This window comes from Mastomys coucha, unplaced genomic scaffold (genome assembly GCF_008632895.1).
Source record: "Mastomys coucha isolate ucsf_1 unplaced genomic scaffold, UCSF_Mcou_1 pScaffold8, whole genome shotgun sequence".
NCBI lineage: Eukaryota > Metazoa > Chordata > Mammalia > Rodentia > Muridae > Mastomys > Mastomys coucha.
The window spans coordinates 18,306,931-18,313,900 of NW_022196914.1; the positions used below are offsets into that span (position 1 = coordinate 18,306,931).

The 6,970-nt window shown below is 33.7% G+C and overlaps 1 protein-coding gene across 15 annotated transcripts in view; it reads left to right on the plus strand.

Annotated features, from left to right (window-relative positions):
* Nucleotides 1–6,970, plus strand: part of Cdh18 (cadherin 18) — a 904,392-nt gene that overhangs the window by 47,863 nt on the left and 849,559 nt on the right. For 10 of the 15 annotated variants that reach the window (XM_031359900.1, XM_031359898.1, XM_031359905.1 and 7 more), the window contains one exon: nucleotides 2,746–2,858. The exons of 4 other annotated variants lie outside the window; for them this stretch is intronic. The gene's annotated coding sequence lies outside the window, so the exon portion shown is untranslated. Of the gene's footprint in view, nucleotides 1–2,745; nucleotides 2,859–5,653; nucleotides 5,722–6,970 lie in introns of those variants that run through there. One more of the 15 variants, XM_031359914.1, reaches the window with a different exon arrangement.

A 6,970-nucleotide genomic window follows, 5' to 3' on the forward strand; every position in this document is an offset into this window, starting at 1 on the left:
TAAATCAGATAATAGTCTAGAGTTTATGCATTAAGGTTATACATTGGCTTATTTTCTATATCTGTAACTAACATTAAATCCTTAATACATAAATATTTCATTTGATTTTTATTATCACTATTTGTAATTCTATACCTGAGTATTTTTCAATGGCTTGAAGATTTTTATTAATTTTTGTCATTTTCATGAATGTATAAAGTACACTGTAGTTATATTTACCTGTCCTACAACTTCCAGTAACTCGGTCTCATTCCCCTTCCTTTCACTAATCCTTAACCTCTACCTCTTTTTCCCCCACTCTCTGTGTATGTGTGTGTGTGTGTTTATGTGTGTATGTGTATGTGTGTGTGTTTCTTAGTATTTTCTTGTCCTTATTTTAGCATTATATTTCCATTGACAATGTATGTGCTGTAGATTTTTGATTCAAGCATAGGATTCAGTAATCATTTATTCTCAGTACATTTACCAGTTATGACTTTCTGCATTAATATCACACACACAGACACAGACACAGACACACACACACACACACACAGACACACACACACACACACACACACAGAGAAGCTGCATAGATCAAGGCTGAAAGTAGCATTAGTCCATGAGTATAAATATGTACATTAGGAAGGCTGTTAGACTACCTGTCTACTTACTAAAGTATGAATAGCTACATTCTCCTAGTACCTATGACATATCAGCCACAAGCTTTTGACAAGGTTTATGGTGCCAGGTGTGCATGTGCTGCTCTAGAACAGGCCTGAGACCCAGTAAGAAACAACTGGCGACTCCCAGTCAGTTAAGTTATGACTTCACGGGTGTGTACATCCTGGCTGGCATGTTGGAACTGTATGTAGCAAAAATGGACAAAATCTTATAAAACTAGATATAAATCATCTTCTCAAGCATTCTGTGTATCACACTCTGGGACAGTAAGGATTAGCTCTCGGGATATTTCAGCTTGTGGTGTATGTAAGTTTGTGTTTGTGTGTGTGTGTGTGTGTGTGTGTGTGTGTGTTCTATCCAAAACTGTGGTATTTTTAGCAAGAAGCTTGCTGAAAATCTAGTTCCTGTGAGCACGAAGAATAATAGCAATATCCTCAATTATTGTAGGAGCAGAACTTGACCAAAAATTCATAGGGAGTTATTATGAAACAGGAACTAAGATTTCTGCTTTTAAAGTGTAGTTTGAGTTTTCCCCTTAAGACTATAAAAGCCAATGATTTTCCCACAAGTTGCAAATTCTGAGTGGTTCCAGTTGTCTTGGATATCAATTGATATTCTATTTCCATTAAATAACCAATACTAAGATATTAACAGCTCATATTTCACCCTATATTCCAAGTGTTCAGCATCACGAAGCTGATCTAGAATTTAGACAGCCTATCAATAGATATTCATGTTATGCCAGTTTTTGTTTCTTAACTCTTTTCATGGTATTTTGATCTATTAGACAGGGCTTAGACAATTAATTTAATATTTTCTTTACCAGTTTTTACCATTTACATTTACTTTGCTGAGTGCCTGTTTCCTTGTGCTTTATTATGCTATTTTGTGATTTAAGTTTAATTTTATTTAAGTGACATCATCTTTCTTAAAAGCCTATGAACTTAATACTAGGCTCAACTGCATTCTCTCATTTTAATTTTATATTATTTAATTTTTGCTCACTTGTTTCTTTAGTTTTGAAACAGGGTCTCACTATTTAACTCAACTGACCAGGCAGGCCTTGAACATGTACAGAACTACCTGGCAACTGCTTTGGTTGGACTGCGATTAAAATTGTCTGCTGTAGTACTGGCTTATTTTCAATTTTTATTAATTTATATTTGAAAATTTATTTTTATTATATAAATGGGTTACCTGACTTTGTTTCTATATGTGGTTATGTGAACATAAGTTCAAGTGTCTGTAGAGACCTGAATATATCATCAAATATCCTGGGCCTAGAGTAAAAAATACTTGTTACCTGCCCCAAATGGGTGCTAGGTACCAAACTCCAGCAAGAGCAGCCAGCAGTCTCAGCCACTGTACTCATCCTGATGTAACACCATTTTGTTTTGATTAGAGTTTCCTCTCCCCTTTTTAAAACATTCATATGTAACTTTGCAGTTTTAATCTTTTGTATTATTATCAGGTTTCTGTATAACAATCATGGTAATTGCATATTAATAATTAAACACATAAAAGGCTTTTGTAATTAAAACACTTTGGGTTTTCCATTATTTTGGAAAAATAAATTTCTGAAAACTTCTACTTATACTATTAAGTGTCAAATATACAGACAGAATATACTATAAGATGTACAACAATAATTTTGAATTATTTGAAATAATTCACCTAACAATTTCTCTATCATATTTATTGCTTTGTTCAATTTATAAAAATTCTATTACTGTATATTCACTGTGTAAAATGGTTGGTTGCATAATGTTTTTTTCTACACCATGTCCTCACTTGCCTCTCTTTCTTCTTTATAACTTTTACCTTTCTATCCCAGTAAGGGGATCCTCTTTCTCTTCTCAAATTATATTTCTTCTACTCTACTTTTATTAGTTTTAAATGATGTAGATTGGTTGTTGCTTTTTAGTTAACACACAGTCTAAAGGGATCCAGTATGTCATCTTCATATACACAATATTTTATATCACAACCTATTTATACCTGTCAGTATGACATCTATCATAAAGTATATAACCCTAATTATTACCAACAATATTTTTTCTGTTATTTCTTTTATTCATTCAGATTTCATGAATGCAGAGCATATTTCATGGAATTCGGCAATCTTGAAGATGGAAGCTCTGGACACTGACAGCAAATTCTTTCTGCCCCTCTCAGTCACCATTTGACCTTCATATGTGTGTTATGGCATGTTCATACCTACACTCATGAATATATAATAATAATAATAATAATAGATAAATAATTTTGCTTACTAATTATGACAGGTTTTCTGGAATATATAAATATATTATATAGAATTAGAAATAATGTATTTCATCATTATTAAGGTGGTATCCACATTTTGAGTGCTTGCTTTCACTGGCTAAAGTTTCCAATGCTGTATTGCATATATCAATATAGGATGGTACAAGTTTAACTCTTTATGTTTTGTGTGTCATGCCCCTGGACAATGCCCCTTATTTCACTTTATTACAATTTATTTTTTTTATTTTTCATTCTCAATAATTTTGCTTGTCTTATCTTCTAATTAATTATTTCTTTGTTTGGTCTTCTAGAGCCTCTGTATCTTTTCTCCTACAATTGGTATTGCTTATTTTGTTTGGATTATTTTAAGTTTCTTACCATCTCTTTCTATAATTTACATATTTTCAAAATATGTTTCCCATGTCTTCTATTATCTTTAGGGTTTCAGGAAATTTGTCTTACTTGTTTATTAGACCTGCCATCTCTCTCTTGAGCATAGTCTGGTTTTAACTGTTTTTTTTTTTTCTTTTAAATGGACCATAATGCTCTATTTTTTTAATATCTATTACTATTTTTTAATTTTTTTAAACTTGAGCATTTAAATGTAATAATTTTGTAAGTCTGAAATTACAGTCAGCTTCTATCTTGGGTTGTGTTTTAAACATACAGTATTATGTGCCTTCTTTGAAGAGACAAGCATAACTTAAATAATATAAAATCAATCCTCACCTACTGTCTGACTTGTGTTTGAAGATTTTTCTGTTTCTTACCTGTTTACATGTTTTCCTGTTATTCTTTATATCTTCAATATCTAGTTTTCATATGAAGATAGAGTTAGAAGACATTACACAATTTAATCTCCTGGCAGCCACAGATTCATAAGGATGGAACATGAAAAAGTACAGAAATATGTAGAATTACTGACCAAAGACTTCAAAAATGTTTCTCTTGAAGAAACATCAGAAATCATGGGACAAACACTTAAGCCATTGAAGACAGTTTCTGTCTTAGCTTTGGCCTCATAGGCTGTGTCTAAGCTGTTCCAGCAATACATGAATGTCTGCCTGCCATAGAGTTAATGGTTGTGCAATCACAGTTTTGACTGTGGTAGGATTTTAAATGGATCAAATGAAATTTACCATCCAACATTGCTGGAAGTTGTAAACTATCAATAGACTTGAAATTTCTAAAACCATTATGTGATCAGCTTTTTCACTTGCAATTATGGTCCACTGTGTAAGTGGTGTTGGGAGTAGAGATTTGTAGTGTTTCCATTTCTGCCACTCTCCCAGAATCAAAGCCATTGATTTTAATATTTGTACTTACTCCTCTACAAAAGCACCTTAGTTTGCTTTCAATTGTTGTAATAAAGAAGACAATCAAAAGCAACATGGCAAATGGTTTACTTTAACTTACATGTTACAGTCCATCATGAAGAAAAGTTAGGGCAGGAACTCACGTTAGGAATCCAGAGACAAGGAGCTAAAGTCAAGACCATGGAGGAGTGCTGTTTATTAACCTGCTCTCCATGGCTTGTTCAGTTTCTTTCTGGGATCAATTGCCAAGGAATGGCACTACCCATACTAGGGTGGGTTCTTTTACATTAATCATTAATCAAGAAAATATCCACAGAATTGCATATAGGCCAATCATGTACAAACATTTTTTTCCCTCGGTTGAGTTTCCTTTTTCCTAAATGACACTAGCTTGTCACGAATAGACAAAATTAAGTGAACCATTACAACAATCCCCAAATCAATATCTAAATTTTATTTTTTATGTTAGCTTCTAATTCCTGAATACAAACACTTACAAAGAGTATTGGTATTGGATCTTAAACATGCCGCATTACTTGTGAAAAGTGAACTCAGGCAGGGATACAAAGAAATAGAAATTCCTTCTGCAACCATCCACTTCATTGGCACTATCTAGATCTACCTGTATCTTTTGATAGCTAGAGAAGCATATTATTTTACTGATGTGTAGAACTACACAGTATTTCCATGTTCTGACAAACTGAAGGGACATATTTGAATTTAGATCCACTTTTAAAAAGAAACCATGTTTTCTGATAAGAGTGATGAGCCCAAGATGAGAGCTGAAATAAAGAAGCAGGAAACTAACTCCGATTAATGGAATTTGTACTTGGATATCCCCAAATCCCTGCAGCAATTTGTCTTAAACACTGCTCTACTGCATTAAAAGAATATTATGACTAGGACCATACTAATGAAAGAAAGCATTTATTTGGAGGGCTTGCTTACAATTTCAGAGCATAAGATGAAGATAGCTGGGTGAGAAGCATGGTAACCTTCAGGCAGATACTGAAGTAGTAGTTGAGAGCAATATCCTGATTTAAAGCCAGGGTCACAGGGAGACTAAGCTAAGAACGAGATTTTAAAATCTCAAAAGCCACCCCCAGTGGCACACTTCCTTCAACAAGGTCATGCCTACTAATCCTTCTAATCCTTTCAAAGTGCTATTCCCTGGTGATTAAACATTACAACATATGAGGTTTTGGGGCCACTCTTCTTCAAACCACCACAAAGTTATTTTCACCTTCTTACTAATGAACCTAGCTACATTTTATTTCTCATACAGAAACTATAATGTTCCTGTTCTCTCTTATTTTCTTATCTTTCCTCAGTGTCTAGTCTAAACAAGAGTACAAGTTTGACTCTTTGACTACAATCAATTGCCTTTGAGTTCTTTCTTTGTCTATCTTAAAATTCTTTATTGAGAATATTAAGAATCTGAAAAAAGAATGGACTTTACGTCCTTCATGTCCAACAGGTAATAAATTTCAATGAAATTAAACTCTTGAATTCATTCACTCAGCTGTTAATCTCACAGTCTCAGAAACCCTTGCCCTTAGAAGTATATAAAAGTAAGGAATTATCATTTTTCTATGGGTCTCCTATTTCAGTTTCTTCATATGCATGCGACTACATTGCTAAAGTTTATTTCACTTGAAATCTATTCTAGCAAATATATACAGTGAATCTGAAAACAATTTTTATTGCTTAACATATTATGTTAATATTTTACTGCAGTAATAATTACTAGTATTAACTCACACACAATATACTATACTTGATGCAATTGTTTAAATTTACATATTTCAGAATTAATATGCATATGCAAATATATTAATTACATACATACATATGGACATACATATATGTTACAGAATGATTTCAAAAATATTGAAGAGCGTTCATCCTTCAAACAGTCCTTAAGTTGGCAGAGGCAGAGAGCTGATATAGTTATAAAGAGTTACTGATGGTGATTGGATCAACAAATAAAAACCCAGTGTTGAGATGCTGGTGGCATTTGAAATGGAGTTGTAGGTTTGCTTGTTTCAACTGTGAGCCTAATTGAGAAAAGCCTAGGAGGAACAGGGCGAACAGCTACTTAGAAGTGAGATACAGAATGGATCTAGATGAATAACTCAATAAAGGGACAAAGGCAATTTAATGGGACATACCAATCCTTGTGAAAGAAGATGAGTTGAAGGCCTGGAGACAGTCAGGAGATTTTTTCCTGTAGTTATCTTCATATTCAAACTGACTGGGGAGATGACAAGCCAGTGTGGCCAGTGGCAGAGCAATGAAGGGCACATTGTTGGCTGGCTATTTTTCTTCTAATGGAGCACATACCTGGTTCTTCCATCCTTTGTCACTTTGTGTATTAAGTTAGATCTCAGATCTTCTCTTCCTTATGTGTTTGTTTTATTTTTAAAGATATTTTATTTTTAATTGTGTAGGGAGGGCAGGGTTTGGTATGTGCACATTAGTACCGAATAAGATAGACCAGGGGGCTGTGAACAGCTTTATGTGGATGTTGAAATAAAAACGTCTTTCCAAGTTCTCTGCAGGGAGCTGGACATTCCCTCTCTGATGATTTTGGTATGCTTATGTGCTTCAATGCTCCCAATATACTTGACATGTTCATTCAGTGTTTTTGTATGTTTAGGAGTAAGTCTGAGTTCCTCATGTTTGGCACTAGAGACAGGTTGTTTCTAAATGACAGCATGATTTGG